The sequence below is a fragment of the Hermetia illucens genome, chromosome 3, assembly GCF_905115235.1.
Source record: "Hermetia illucens chromosome 3, iHerIll2.2.curated.20191125, whole genome shotgun sequence".
NCBI classification, from domain to species: Eukaryota; Metazoa; Arthropoda; class Insecta; order Diptera; family Stratiomyidae; genus Hermetia; species Hermetia illucens.
Genome location: NC_051851.1, coordinates 62181848 through 62198955, shown reverse-complemented (window position 1 = coordinate 62198955; position 17108 = coordinate 62181848). Strand labels below are relative to the sequence as shown.

The 17108-nt window shown below is 40.1% G+C and overlaps 1 protein-coding gene across 1 annotated transcript in view; it reads right to left on the bottom strand.

The window, feature by feature from the left end:
- Window positions 1-17108, bottom strand: part of LOC119652500 (neuropeptide SIFamide receptor-like) — a 308594-nt gene that overhangs the window by 217329 nt on the left and 74157 nt on the right. The gene's annotated exons all lie outside the window — the stretch shown is intronic.

Sequence of the window (17108 nt, the reverse complement as noted above, 5' to 3'; positions counted from 1 at the left end):
AATATATTTATTCTCTTCTTCTTGCGATTTCAGTGATTTTTTATCATTTTAGATATGAAAAACATGATGGTAATTTCAAGAAAAACTTTAACTAAAATGATAGCAAAAAAAATCTTGTGGTCTTTGCTCCCTTAAATAATTCTTTGTATCCATTGACACTTTCTTTGTCAGGATATAATACACTCATTTCGGTTCGGGGACCCTTTCAAACCATTACCCTGATTGAAAACATGAAAATTCCGACTGGTCAATGATCTATCTAACCGAAAAAAAAACAGTCATGAAAATCTATATTCAGTTTAGTCGGATGGATAGACAGATCCGTTACCTACGTAGAATTGGACTTAAAGCTAACAACTTCTTCACCAAAAACGGTGGTAAATTTAGTATGCCAAAATTACAGGGAATTGTAATAGTTAGAATGTTACGTAATGTGAATGTATGTATGTAACGTTTGACAGGACGCACATGACTATCAGATTGCTCCACACCTAGATCCCGACTCAAGTTCAGATACCATTGAAAGTATCACTTGCATCTATGAAGTCTATTATTAGCAACATAATCTATTCAATGAAATTCATCGACTTCCTGTTCCGCTGCAAAAAAGGAAATCTTATTAAGTTACGCCTAACTCTCTCCAATAAAATAAGTTAGGATGGGAGTTTCTTTAACTTCCCACCTCCTCCCACAGCTTTTCCTGATACTTCGAGCGTATTTACAAGCATTGAAGAATTTTTCCAGCCATTCACTCACAGGGCTAGGTTTTCCTGCCGAAATAGCTGATAGTTATCCGAAAATGCGAAGGTCATTAACTAAAGTGTCAGTCATTATGTCTGGGGATACTCTAACTACGATAATACGAGTTGACGGAGATTTGATTTAATGTTAAAGAGATGGTTTGCTACATTGTGTCTTCAGGAATTCTCTGCACATAGTGTCAGAAACCATTCAGTTTACTTAAGGATTCGTCTAGAACCATCACAACACTACAATTCTGTAGTCATCATTGTAACGATACAACTAAATGAATGATTGCTAAATGGCGGAAAAGGAGAAGATTACGGAAGATTTCGATGATTCCGGGCGAATTTCTGTGTGTGCTTCGAATTTGGGTCAAACAAATGCTTAATAGCAACCAAATAAGGAAATGAAGGAGTTAAGTTTAACGCAATAGGATCCATGAAGCGGAATGAAGCAGTGAGAATAAATTACAGCCTAGTTAGTCACTAAAGTAAAACGGTTTGTCATTTCGTGAATTGTGGAAATTAGGTTCTTGTTAGAATCAGGACAGTGATCAGCGCAATGATGCAACACAAAATAAATTTGAGAGCGTGTAGTTTGAGTAAATTTCCCACTACTTATTACAAAACATAAAAACGAGATAGGAAACTAATATTTCGGAAATGTACATAAGTCAGAAAAAACTGAGCTTGGAGTTGATATAAAAAATTTACCTACATATCAGGTAAACAGTAATTTTGGAGGTAATTTGGTAAAGAAACGAAGTTGTTAGATAAAACTGATCCTGGGTAAAGAGTGAAACTAAATTAAAAACAGCGAATTATCTGACCGAGATACATTCCCCATGCCCCATACATATACTCGTACAAAGCAACACTTTAGACTAGTGTCTGAATCTAACCCTCAACTAACTCGTTCCATGCTTACAAATCTATAAAAACAGTTGACAGTATTATAGACCAGAGAAATGGATATATACACGCTTGAAGCACGCTTATATGACCACAACGTGTCGGGAGTAAGAGTGGGATTTATATTAAAATCTGGGACCAATCAGCATAGCATTTTTTTATTTAAAGGGTCAAACCAATTCATAAGGGATATGGATATTTTGAAGTGGTGTCTTCAAAGCAAGTGGCAAACTATGGGGGGAATACTCCGTAAAAGTTAAGAAAGAATTAATTTTTGGACCATTTAGGGTGAATATCGAAATGCTAGTTGTATTCGAGTAGCGTATTGCTCCTTTGCTTTACTCATTAACGATGCAACAACCCGTATTCGACCTAGGCCCGCCTTCGTAAGGAACTATAAAGTATCGTAAGGAACTATAAAGACACGAGCATGAACGCTGATACGTTGTTGATTTTCCTAAACTTCTGTCTTCTTTCAGTGAAGTAGTTTCTCTGTCCGACGGATTTCGTGGCAACTTTCTATACGTACTTGCATTTTTAAGGTTTTGCATGAAACAACCCCTCATTAAAATCGGTTTACTGTTTGTCTACCTGTCACACACACTTTTACCAGAAATGATTGTTCCTATTTATACGAAATTTGGTGGAAAGGTAGGAGCTAGGAATTCCCTGGAATGCATACAAAAGTGGGATATACAATTAAGCTATGTAGGGTATCAAATGAAAGCGGGGACTCGAAAGTGATATTTTCTTTCTTTCTTATACTTAACCGAAAAATTAAAACAAGTCGGGAAACTGGAAGCTGGACGCTTCAGGTACGAAAGGTTTTGTGTATTTCTTTGTACGTAGCACGTAATATATGCATATATTATCTGAGAATATCCACTTTCGGATGACATTGACATTCATAGGCTTGAATTTACAAGGAAGTGACAACTTTGACGTATTATAACTTTGCTAGTAATAGTGGTATTTCGACCAAACTTGGTGAGATCATGCTCTATGTATATACCCTATATTATTGCGAATTTTTATGTTGCCAACATAAACTTAAGGGGGGTTTTACAGCCAATTACTAAAAATTATGGTAATATACTATTATTAACTTTATTTGTGCAGATATCAGTATGGACGGTATTTCGGAGCCCAGGGACCATATAGTGGCAGCCTCCTGATTTTTTTCAGATTTTTCGATTGGGTAGTTTCTGAGAATGGCCCCCTTAAAGGAATGGTCACTTTCAACCCCCCGCACTCCCAACCTTTCTAACAAATGTCAAAACTAAGACCGGCTTCGAAAAGTACTAACCGAGACCTTTAATTTGATACCCCACATGAGTATATTTGATGGAAAAAAAATTTACACCCCCCTTTTGCATGATTGGGAACCCCCCTTAAATTCAACGTGAAAGGATGTAACTCACTGTGTGCGTGAGCGTTCACAGTTCCCACCTTTCTACCAAATTTGGTGTCAATCGTTGTAACCGTTTCCGAGAAAAATGCGTGTGACGGACAGACAGTAAACAGATTTTAATAAGGTTTTGTGTTTAAGCAAGTCGGGAAACCGGAAGCTAGACGCTTCAGGTAAGATGGGTTTTGCTTCTCTCTATGTGAGGAACGATCAATGCAGAGTGTGTACATAGTTAAAAATTCCATTGCACTCAATTTTTTAAAAAGCCATTTACACAAATAATTTGATCCGGTAAGCATTGCATTGATAATAGTCAACCTATTAGACGCTGCAAACTAGAAGTTAAATATTAACAGCAAATTTGAAAAATTAACCTACAAGAGATTATTATTATTCTGTTAAGGGAAAGTCGCACCGCGTCCTTGAAGAACTATTGTGCCCCTTTTACTAATTATAGTGTACCTGTTGATCATGTATCTCAAGCAGGCCTGTAACCGTTAGGAACTTTAGTATGTTCCCCACTTCCAGAAGTTTCAGCTTTGCATCTGGTATTAAGTGTTCTCCCAGATGTATCGACCTACTTTGCACAAGTGCCGGACACTGTCCCAGGACGTGTATAGTGGTTTCGTCCTCCTCCTCACAGAACCTGCACGCAGTGTCCGTAGATATCCCTAGCTTCCCTAGGTCATAGTTCAGCCGACAATGACCAATGAGAATTCCCTCTATGATTCGGAGGTTCTTTTTGGTGAGGTTCAAGCAATCCTTTGTACGCATGGGCTCGTATCCTCCAATATGCAGCCTGGACTGCTCCATCCTTGGTAGGTCCGCCCAATATAGTTCCCTCAACCGTTTCTCTTTGTTTCTTAGATTCATAGCCATGAAACCGTTTCCGACTCCACAGAAGGGTTCTGGCCCGTGTGAAGACATCCCTGCTCCCTTCTTGGTTAGTTCATCCGCTGCCTCATTGCCTTCCAACCCAGCATGGCCTGGAACCCAAAGTATCCAGACCTTGTTGGATGAGCCGGGTGTATTCAGTCTCTCAAGGCATTCCCATACCAGTTTAGAGTTCACCTGGTTTGACCTAAGTACCTTGATCGCAGCTTGGCTATCGGTGAGAATAGCTATGTTCTGCCCCCTGTAGTTCCTTTGCAGATTAAAGGAGGCACATTTGTCTATGGCGTAAATTTCCGCCTGGAATATGTTAGTGTACCTGCCCATTGGCTCAAAGTACATTTTCCTTGGACCAATGACACCGACACCCGCTCCCTCTGCTGTGAGGGATCCGTCAGTGTACCAAGTAATCAGTTGCTGGTTTAAGCCATATATCGCAGCCATGCTCTCCCAGTTTGCCTACTTGCCTACTCCAACGTGTTTCACACTTCTTATCGAAGTGAAACCTCGTTGTCATGTTGTCCCTCGATATCAGTAATTCGGGATACCGCCTAGAAAGGATATCAATCTTCCTTCGATTTAGGCAGCTCCCCGCCTTGTGGCGCGGCAGGATTCGCAATATTCGAAATTTATTTCGAATGTTGCGAATGCGAACAAATAGATGGCGCGGGACTTTCCACTTTGTAGAGCTCGCCACGGGAGTGGAAGACTAGCGAGAAAGTGTGCCATGAGTTAGGGGCAGAAAGAAACATATGAAGCGAGATCACTCTCTTCTGCCTCTAACGTTTAAAATAGTCGGTTATCATGCGGTGCAGTTTTTTAATTAATTTAAACTCATTCATTAAAATTAATAAAGTCTAATTATTACATCTATTGAGTATTGATTGTAAAAACTGTTAGTCTATGCTCCGGCGTACCTAAAAATTGTAGTTTGCAAGAAATGGACTATTTTAGTTAAAGCCTCACTCATACTACCGGCCATCCTGAATATTGATCCCCTTGCCTGCATCTGTATGTGTAGATGGAGAGGGGTTAATCCCAGAAGGACCTCCAGGGATGCCGTTGGGCATGTCCTCATTGCCCCACTGATACACACGCAAGCCAGCCTTTGGAGCTTATGTAATTCCCTGGCTTGTCTGCTGAGTTGGGTTCTGCCCAGATTACCGCTCCATAGGTAATCATTGGCCTTACTATTGCATTATATATCCAAAGTAGTATCTTCGGGCTGCAACCCCATTTTTTTTCTGCTATGGATCTGCAAGTCATCAGAGCCCTTGTGGCTTTCAGACAAGTGTTTCCGACATGTGTCTTCGAGAGTAATTTTTGGTCTAGCGTGTTTCCCAAATATTTGACCTCTGTTTCTCGTTTCACCTCCATATCATGTAATGTTATGGCTGTCAGGTGATCCAGCTTACGCCTCCTAGTGAATGGTACTATGATGGTTTTGGTTGGGTTGATCTGCAGTCCCACCTTCCTGTACCAGACACTAGTAACCCTTAATCCAGTTTGGATTCTATCACATAGGGTATCTTCATATTTGCCCCTACAGATTAGAACAATGTCGTCCGCGTAGCCCTGGACTTGTATTCCAGTATTAATTAACACGTCCAGGAGTTCATCCACTACCATACTTCACATCAGTGGCGATAGTACTCCACCCTGTGGACAAGAGATACAAACCAGTCGGAATACCGGAAGCTGGACGGTTCGGATATGAAGGGTTTGTGTTCATCTTGTGTGAGAAATTTGCTATTCACGTTTTCCCATTCGCTTATACCTCCAATCGAAAATATTCCTTACCCAATATATATGTATTTCCGTTCATATGAGTCCACTCTATATGATGATGACGTCATACACGCCCCAGAGGGCGGGCGGTAAATTCACTTGAATACACAATTTCTTCTATAACTTTGTTAATAATAGTTAGACTTTTGCCGAACTTTTCAAAATTATGTATTATGTTATTTGCTATAACTACCAAATTTAGTACTTCTAGGATGAACTTAAAGAGGGGTTTTGGGCAAATTTCTGTAACATGGTAATATATTATTATTAACTTTATTTAAACATATATCCGGAATGGTATTTACTTTGCGGCCTAGATTTCGTATGGACGCATCGTTGTGATTTATTTCAGATTTTTTGGTTTGATATGTTTTGAGAACGAGACTTGTTACCCTTTTTGGGTCACACATTTTGAGCCCTCACTCCCCTAAGTTCCACACAGTATCAGAAATATTATTAATTTCCAAAAGTACTAGCTGAGCTCTTTCATTTGATACCCCCCACGGCCATATTTGGGGGGGGGGGGGGAAATTACACCCCCTTTCACATATATATCTCAAATTCAACACAAAATGGCGCCATTTGCTATATGTAAAGGGACCACACCCTCTAGCCAAATTTCAAGATAATTGGTTTAGCCGTTTCTAAGTAAATCGGCCTTGATAGACAGACGGACATACAGACATCGAATCGATTCTATAATAATAAGGTTTAGTTTTACACGAAACTTTAAAAAGGGTTCTGAAGAAGTAGATTCCTCTTGAATGAAATTGTAATATTTCAGTTATTCTCTTTAATTATGATATCAGCCTCTTGTTTACATGGCTTAAGATGCAGTGAATTCGCGCGAAATAGATTAGTTTGAACTGCCATAACTCTGATACTAATAGCCGGATCTCCATGAAACTTGGCAGTATTTTGCACGATACTGTCCTCTGTGCTGCAGTTACTGTTAGGATGAAGGAAGGTGTTTCAGTCAATTTCATAAAGTTGGTAATATACCATCAGAAAATTTATTTGAGCAGATATCCGAATAGGACCTATTTTGAGGCTCTAGGTCTCATATAAATGCACCACCCTGATTTTGTGCAAATTTTTGTGTTGGATAGTATCCGAAAATGAGTCCTGTCTCGTTTAAAAGTGCACATTTTGGCTTTACGCACTTAGCAATTCACGTCAAAATTAATATCAGTTTCTGAAAGTACTAATTGAAACCTTTCATTTGATACCCCACAAGACTACATTTGATGAAAAAAAACAAATTTTCATCTCCCTTTGCGTGTATGGGGAGCCCCCCTTTACGTTAATTATGTCACTCACTTTATATCTAGGATTTCATAGTTCCCATATGTCCATCAAAATTCGTTCGGGGCGGTTTATTTTACACAAAACCTTAAAAGCTGCCACTATATGGTATCTAGGCCTGAAGATACCCTTCCTAACGATATCAGTTTAAATAAAGGTAATAATGGAAAGTTAATGCCGTATTTTTTCAGTGAATTGAATTGTCATGATGCGCCCTCATAGAATTTCTGTAATTTGCAGGCACTTGTTGAATTCTTGTTCTTTCCCTATAGAGAGTTTTCAAGAGATCAGAATAAATGCTAGTCTGAAGGCACAAGATCAGGACTATACGGTGCCTGAATCAAAACTTCCCAGCCAAGCTCTTCCAGTTTTTGTTGGGTAGCTAAATTTATATCTGGTCTCACGTTATTCTGTTGAAAGAAGACGCCACGGGATTTCATCAATTCTGATCGCCGTTTCTCAATTGCTTCGCTTAGTCTCCCTAGTTGTTGACAATAATTTGGCCATCCTGGAATATCTCATATTGGATAATTCCCTCGTTCTACCATACACAGAGCATCTGGTTCTTCAATCCCTGCTTTGCGAGCGTTTACGGAGCTGTTAATCGCTTCTTCGACAACCGTTTTCGCTGCACAGCATCGTACGTAATCATTTCCAATAGCTGCTTGTTTTTAAACTTTCAACAGCTCATTGCATGCATAAATTCGATCGATTCATTTTTAGCTCCTAAGCAATCTCACGAGTGGTCGCACGCGGATTTCCATGGATTTTTTCCATTTATTTCGTCGACTTTTTCCATCATTGGCCGGCCAGAGCGAGGTGCATATTTAACAATGAAATTTTCCAAACGAAACCGCTTGAACTCATTGTGCTATAAGTATTGTTACAGCATCGTCATCTTTTTTCACGGGCCATGCAAAATATTCTATGAACTATCCAAATTCAACCCCATATTCTGGCAAAATGCTACAGTTTTCACCAGCCTAATATATTTATATATTTACCTGGTGTACCAGGTTAATCCCGCCTTTCATGCGACCAGACGCGTGTCATGCGTTGCGGATAATGACATGACCCACCGGGTCAGATACGAATATCGCAAGTTAATTTTGTTTGTTTACAGGCGCGGACAAACGAAACGTTTCCATTTGTGTTTGTCTTTTCTAACTTCCCTAACCTAACCTTTCCTTTCTGGGGGAGTAAACCTCCTTAAAAAAATCCATAATCCGGGGTGAAGAAATCGACCTACCTACTTTACTACCTACTAAATTCCTTCCCTACATTTGAAGGTAACCATGGAACTAATATTGGGATTCTGTTGTAAGGTTAACTGCTTACCTAATATTCGTGGAAACTAATAGGAGATATTAGTTTAAATTCTACTAATGGGACTCCAGGGACACGAAAACAGTACCCAATACGGTTGAGAGTCGCTCAACAGCATCAGAGCAACTCTTCGCTCTTCGATGAGGCCTTTGGCCGCGTTCCAAGTCGCATTCACAGAATTTGCTAAAATTCTCCCAGGCACTAGGCCACAGATCCTAAAATTTAGTTTAGTTTGCTTCGGCAATTTTGGCTGATCGTTTGGCTAGCGAGATTACTGCGACAATGGTTCATAGCCTGGTCTACCTTGCGGCTACCACAGTTATTCGTCTCAATAACCAACATCTTGGAGCGAATAGCAGAGGCGCATGCAATACGGCTTTACCGTTCTGGGTATTTCGACTCAACAAAAGATTCGAAAAGTTAAGAAAGGAGATTGACGTGTCACACAAGCACTTCTTGGAAATCCATCACCAAGAGTGCATAGAAGTGTTGCGGACATTATTGGAAACTAACACGCCCTAGTTCAGCAGGGAGCCCGGTATGCAGTTGGGTTTTGAGAAATGTCGCATGAAAACAATTGTTCGGGGAAAACATACCGACAATGCAGAATACAGCCAAAATGATATCAAAATTGAGGGTACTGATTCGGACGACGCCTACAAACACCTCGGCATATAGTAAGCAACAATCGTCGAATCTTACTTCACTCCCACAGAAGATCAATATGAGGAAAAAGAAACCCATATAAAGAATTTGTTGCATTGATATCGAAACCTCCAACAACGGAGCATTCCTAATTTCAATTCACACATGCTCCAAGATTCTTTAATCACCAACTACAGGTTATGCAATTGTGAAGAGGAGACCATCTAGCACATAACATACACAGATTCTCCATCCAAACCTTACGTTCAAGTATAACCTAGTGTCACTATCCTTATTATAAGTATACTCCGGAGAGAATGGAAAATGATCGGGCCAAACTATTGTGGGATCACAGTATTATCATCGACCACAGTGTTAATCACAATAGACCTGATCTAGTTCTGATTCTCAAGGGAAAACGAGCATAGTTCATAATCGACGTAGCCCTTCCGTGGGACCGAAACACTGTTGAAAAACAGCATAAAGTAGACATGGAGACTACAAAAGATCCAAACAGTCTCAGACGTAATTTCAGCGACCAGATTATTCCTCCAAAATCTACATAAAGCGCTAAAAATACTGGATCTAAGGGTGGGACTAAACATTGAGATGCAGCCTGTACAGCATGACGTTACCAAATTTGGTGGGAATCGTTTTTCGCGCAAATTGAGATTGAATGTCAGTATTACACTGAAGTGAATGCTCTGACATACTAACCACATAAGTATCACGAACTAATATTTTTAATAATAATAATCATTGGCGCGACAATACAATTGGATCAGTGTCTCGAAGGATGTTAGAGCACTTCATTCAAGGTTAGTATCGTGCTGACCCGTAATTGTTACTCCGATTTGACTCAGTTACTCATTCACAGCTGAGTGGACTGGTATCCGACATTCAGTCACGATACAAATTTCTCTGCTACCAATTGAAATTTGAACCGTAACCTTTCGCAACGACAGCCAATCGCTCTAAGCACTCAGCCATCCGGACACCAATTCTTGCATAGTAAATATACAAAACCCTTCATACCTGGAGCACCGAGCTTCTCTATTTCGATTTATTTTAAGGTTTTTGCATTGTTCGGTATGTACCATTCTGCGCTTGAACCAAATTTGATATATCCAGTGATAATTTGTCCATGGAATTGTGAAGGTTAGTTCTTAAAGCTTCACCTCCATAGCATCTGATAGTTGTGATTATTTCGGCATTCCTTTTCTACTTTCCGGTGTTATGGAGAGCTTCATTCACGATCTCTTCAATGTCTATCCGTCTTCCACACGAACTTTTCTAACAAACGACGATACCGGTTGACACCAAATTTGATGGAAAGGTGGGAAATTACGCACTTTAAACTTAAGGGAGGGGGCCCCATATAGTACCTTTTGAATTACTCCACACAAGTGAAACCATCGTGTAGCAAAATCTGCTTACATAAAAATCAATGTTTGTTTTACGCTCTCCTGATTGCCAGAGGAGATTTAAGGTTGTCCCGTAACTCCGCCAACGAAATATGATATGCTCTGACATTCATCGAGAATGAAAGGTGGCAGAGTTTGATTTGCATGTCGTTAATTTGGTTGAAAGTGGTCCCATCTAAAGAGTTGTACTTTTGTTTGCCAATTTCTTTCCACGTTTCCTTTGTAGGGGCATTCACGTTTAGGGGGCTGATGTTTCCAAATTTGCTCTGCAATTGCTGAGTGCACCGCCGTGCCATTTGATTAAGATATCCTGGATGGCGAACTCGGCCAATGAATGAAGAATCTACACCGTCTTTATCTTTGGAAAACATACGTACATTAACAAATGCTACGAGTGATGGAGACCACAGGGGTGGGTGGGTGGGTGGGTGTTTAATATTTCATAAACAAAAACACAAAGCTACAAGTTCCCAGATTCTATTTTCCAACTTGTATTTCAGTTGCACCAGAATGAAATTTTATATTAAACTCTATTCTGCCTGTTGTAGGATTTTTGCCTTCTTCCTACTACCTTCGGTGGCGCATAGTCTTTTATCTTGCATGAAGAGTATCAATAAGCTCGTGTGGTAACGATAATTAGATTCCCCGCCAAGTAAATATTAAAGGTATAAATATCTAAGCTAACTTGCTTAGCTTCCCATAGCAATTTTCACTCGTCGCCTTTATATACAATTAAAATTGGTGACAGCCACCATAACTTGTAGCCAAAAGATGGAAATTATTGTTATCAGTATATCTTCGGAATGTTCTGGCAAGAACTGTTACAAAGAAAGTATCACGTCGGCATACAAGTGAAATGGCTATGGGTTAATTTGAAGGCATAAGTGGCAATGAAAAGCGCACATAATAAAAAAAGCGGTCAATAAATTTCTGCTAATGCTTGAAATTGTTATCGTTGAAAAATAAAAGCGGCAGAGAAACTGTGGCTACATTTCCTTTCTGCTTTTTTCAATATCTAATTCGTCCTTGAATTCCGTGGCGACCCTCAGACGCGTAATCTACTTCAGAAATCGTCTATGAACGCGTTATCTTTCACAGTGTATCGTTTGCTTCTTTCAAGAAAAAGACATTGAAACAGGACTTAGCTCCACATATTCCCTCACTAACGTTGTACCCAAAGTTAACTTATTTTGTCAGCACCTATGGTTAAAATACACTTTACATTATTCAAATGAATTTCCTCAATCAAATTTATTGAGACTTCACCAGCAATTTTAATATTGCATCGTTTACCTTAAATTCAATCCGCATATTTTCTGCTGGTTCGAACGTCTGAAAACCCATAAAAAATTCACCTCCCAACAAAACGAGGTCAAACCATCTCAGCAATCCAACGTCGTTATATTGATGTGAAGCCCCCAGTTTGAAGGTATTCTTTGGCTATGAAATTCTCAAACTGTGCCATTGACAAAGCCAACCCTTCAATCGGTTAGTGGTTAGGTGCAGCAACATTCGACCGAAACAGCTTGAATGTTCGATTGCAGCAGAGACTGATACTGAGGACCAGGGCAAATTATCGCAATCGGAAACTGGGGTGATAAAACTGAGGTGAAGCGACGGAAATTGTTACAGCGTGCCGCAAATTCACTTGACCAAATAAACAGTTCGACCTTCCCTTTCATATCCACTCCAACATGTTTTTCCGTTTTTCACGTTTCCATCATCAGATAGCGGGCGCAAGGAGGCATAGAAGTGCATATCCGCACACGGAGAGACAGAAGGACCTAGTCACCGTCGACAATACCATAAACGTACAAAATGAGTTCACGGCTATATGGAATAGCATAAGACTTCTTTGTACAGTGATGTTTCGTAGTGGAATTTATCAGATGGAAAATATGTCGACAGGGTGGAAAATAACTTTAAAGATTGAAGAAATTGCTTCAGCGTCTTGCAAATAACTAAAGCACCAACAAAATGCAAACCCCTTAATAAGAAAACTGCAACAATAACAGGAACGCCGGCGACGACAAGATTAGGGTAGTATTGAATGTTACTCAAACCCGGAATTCTAGCCGCCCACCCCCACGTCGCCACCCCAAACTCGACGAGCCAAGTACCAAGCTTCTCACGTGCAGCCCTGACCAGGTAAAAGTAACCTGAGAGTTCGTTGACTAGTTGACCTAGTTTACATCAACTTTACTTCGATGGTCTTGCCAGCTGAGTCTGCACAGTCAACTCCTCACCAAGTTATCACGAGGGCAGGGATATGCAATTGTAGCTTTTTTCGAAAAGATATCCAGTTTGTGTGCAATACCCGCTCAATGAGGAGCCATACTTGAAAACATGAAAACTCTTACCTGCCTGCTTCAATATAAAATAACTCGCTCAAGAGAATATTGAATAAATCTCTTGCTATTGTCCTTGAAACAAAATATTACGTAATATTTCCCATAATAATACTCGTTGTACATGTGGTGCTCGTTGCTGGCAAATTACATTCTGCATAAAAGCTTAATGGGAAAACAGACCTAGCGAGAGGCCCAACTCATTTCAGGCTATAATAACGTTTTCAATGTGATCCCTAGTCTAAAGCTTAACCAGTAATGGAGTATTAAAATAATTATCCCAGGAAGGGTGAAAAATATTGTTTCCACCGAAACATTATTATCTCAAGGTATCGCTGTTTGGGGAAGTTTAACACAGCGTCGCTATGAAACCAACGTATTTTGTAAGCCTGTAGACTTTGGCTCTATAGGAAATACCAATTAGAAGGGCGTATTATCCTGATTTTTTTCTTGAAATTGGAATATAATACCTACCCATCTACGTACTTAATGAAACCGATAATTCCCAACATTTTTTGGGAATACATATATATAAATAGAGTTTGGGAGATAAATTTGAAATAATTGTAAATTAGCCCCTGTTTCACGGTATAAGAATCATCTTTGTTTTTCTATTATCTTATACCAATCTGATGAAAAAAATAAATTGCAAATAATTAGTAATATTGCACTTTTCCTACCACATTGATCTTTTGTCATTTCCATAATCGTTTCAATTTCCTGAAACCTTCCGCGGCTTCACAATATTAAACTTACCTCTGCCATGCGGACCAGCGTGACCGAAACACGCTACAGGAATCTTTGGCCCAATATTGGCATGAATTATAACGATCAAACATCATCGATTTGAAATATTGAATTGTCTGGGCCGAGACAACAACCCTATTTTTATTATGGAACCAAGTGATCCTGAGTTCGCCATTTACTTGATGACAGATCGCATGAGCTTGCCTCAATACTGCCGAATGAAACCGTCAGCAATTAATTTTTGGAAAAACAACCTTCTCAGTGAAATTATGCGGTGTTTCCAACGATTAATTATTTGAAGTAATAAAAACTTGTTGTTTCTTTTTCGTTGGTGTGGATATTTATTCTTGCAAATACCGATATTTCGGGAACCACTTGTTCCCTTCATCAACAAGTTTCTTGTTAGCACTGATGAAGGGAACAAGTGGTTCCCGAAATATCGGTATTTGCAAGAATAAATATCCACACCAACGAAAAAGAAACAACAAGTTTTTATTACTTCAAAACAACCTTATCAAAATCGGTTCACTGTCTGTCTGTCTTTTTTTAAGGAGGTGGAAATTTTCACAAAGAGCTAACCAATCACTCCCCGATGGACGAGATTAATCTGTGTGTCCAACGACCCTTCCCCGAGCGTCCCCATCGCCCTTGCCATCTATTGACAAATCTCCGTATTTCCGCATCCGTCAACGATAAAGAAGAGGAGCCAGGATACCAATCGGTATCATTCCCGAGATAACGAACGCTGCATCATCCGAGACAACCTTGAAGGCGGAGCATACCCTCAAGGCTGTTCTTCTATAGGCTGCAATTAGTTAATTAGCATTAATTGAGGACCGGAAATGCAAGATCAAGCTCACAACCCCAGCTGTAAGCAACTTAGAAGCATGAAGTGGCTCTCTCACGTTCGGCATCATCGTTGCCATGGCCATGCTTGCAAAGGATGGTTTCTCACAAACATACGACAACAGCTGCTTATAACTGAACTTCGCGTCTATCTTCACTCCCAAGAATTTGATTGCCTGCTTGGAAGTAGGGATATAATTCCCAATTTGAATACGGGCATAATTTCTTTTACCGCGCGTAGCAATGAGGACCGCTTCCGTTTTTTTCCTCCGCAGACGTCAGACGAGAACTCTCCAGGCAAGAGTATAACTGACTACTTTTGAGATGCTCTGCATCATCGGCATAATCCACCACCGTAGTTTCTTCTGGAACGAACAAAGTGAGAATATCATAGTACATGATATTCCACAGCAGCGGGCCCAGTACGAAACCCCGTGGGACACCCGCAGAAACGGCGTGCTCTTCGGGTCATACCAAAGCCTCCGTTCTTGTAAATAATTTTTGACAATAGCTGCGAGATAGGCGAGAATACCGATTTGATTTCATTTCTCACCTCTAGGGTCAACACCACGCAATATTTTTTACGTGATTTGCATCTTCAGCGAAACCAGTAACCATACCCGCAGGTTTTCTGTCCCTTATTCTATCGCAAATCTACAGCAACTCGTCTCTAGTGACTAGTGGAATTGCCGTCACATTTAGAGGTAGCTGGGAGCTCCTTTTTTTTTAACAAGAGGGAAGAGGGCGTGATCTGGGGAGATGAACGGCCTCTAAATCATCCCATCACAATTCTAAAGGCGCTCCACCACGGGTTTATGGTACATTCGCTTCCGGGCAGAGCTCCTTAAAGCATTCTCTCCGTTGAATAGCAATTTTGAGGCTTTTACGGGCTTTTTTACAGGCACACTCTGTGTGTCTATCTGTCGTACGCACTTTCTCAGAAACAGTTATACTGATTGACACGAAATCTGGTATTCTACCGGATGGAACTATGAACCCACACACATATTGCAACATATTGAACTTAAGGGGGGGTCACCAAACTCAAGAAAGAGGGGCAACATTTTTTCACTAAATATGGCCATGTAGCATAGGATATGAAATGAAAAAAATTGATCTTACTTTCCGAAGCAGGTGCAGTAGAATTTTGATAATTCGTATGGTCCAGGGGCTGATAATTCGGTACGAAATCTCGGGATTACCAATTATCGGGAGCGCAAAATAGAAAAAATTATATTTGGAGACCGGTAAATTTGTACGAATTAGTCGGAAATATAAATATTCGATGTACGAATCATCAGGACTCCACTGTATAAGTGGTTGCAAAGGAAAAGATTGCGGGGGTCAGAAAGGAGCCATTTATTTCAAAAACCCATTCTCAGAAACCACCCAACGGAAAAATCTGAAAAAAAATTTAGTGTCCACGCATATGATATCTAGGCCATGAAATCTTCCGTTACAATATCTGCTCAAATAAAATAAATAATAGTATATTCTTATATTTTGAAAATTGACCGCGAACTCCCGTTAAGTTCATCCTAAATCCAGTTTTAATATGAAGCAGCATATTGGAAAGTTTAGTGGAAATCCTACCATTCTTAATAAAGTCACAGTAAGTCAAAGATGATTCTTTCTCATCAAATTATTAATCCCCAAGGGATCGAATATAAGCACCACATGGAATTGAAAATCGGGATATTCAACGTTTTTACACTACGAGCTATTTATACATGCAACCATCGCGTACCCAAATATTCTTGAGTAAAAAATCAGTAAAATCCTTCATACTTAAAGAGCCGAGCTTTCGATTGTTGGTTTCGGATTGCTATAAAACAAGTGTATGGGGATTTAAAAGCCTCGAGATGGCATCCGGATCAGTCATTCGATAAAGCCTAATGGCGAAACCGATCACGACGAGCCGACCTCGCTTGTGAACGGGGCAAAGGCTAAAGAAGAAGAAGAAGAAGTGTACGGGTAATCAAAACAAAGGCTGATTTTCAGACAATCGATCGATTACCTGAGCACTAATTTCGGGGACTGTAAGATTGCGGTTGGATAAAAAAAATAACTTTACAGACAAATATTTCAGTACTGTTTTTTAGCTTCCACTGCATGGCGCGGCCACCAATGCCATTGTCGCCCTTCCTTGACCTATCCATTGCCGCTTCCACCTTTCGATCACGTACTTTCCTAGATATATAAGTTAGTGTACTCCTTCGATGCTCTGCCCATTAATGCAGATAGGACGAGTACGACGATTCGTTGCTTTTGTCAGTTTTTATCTTCAGTCCAACTACACCTGCCTCTTTTTCCAAATTCAGAGCTATTTGACGAGGGTCCATGGACCGATAAAAGAGGAAACAGATATCATCAGCATAGACGAGCTGTTTGATGAAAAGTGTCTGTCCTACAGACAAGGCAGCATTGATCACCCTGGCGGACTCCGCTTTCAACTTCAAAATCCTCCGAGAATTTGCCTTGAAACAATACGTCACATTTTTCACCATCATGTTTTGCAAGAAGCGGAGATTTCAATTTTGCGCACTGTTTCAAAATGGTCCATAGGGTGTTTAGCGGAAGCCAGCCTGCTCTCTCTGGATAAAGTTTTCAAGGTGTTCTTTGATAAACTCCGCCAATATTTTACCCATTATCTTTGCAACGGCTCAGAGCTCCAGATACCCCTCTAACTGCCACACTTATGATAGGTGCTCTTTCTTTCTTTCGA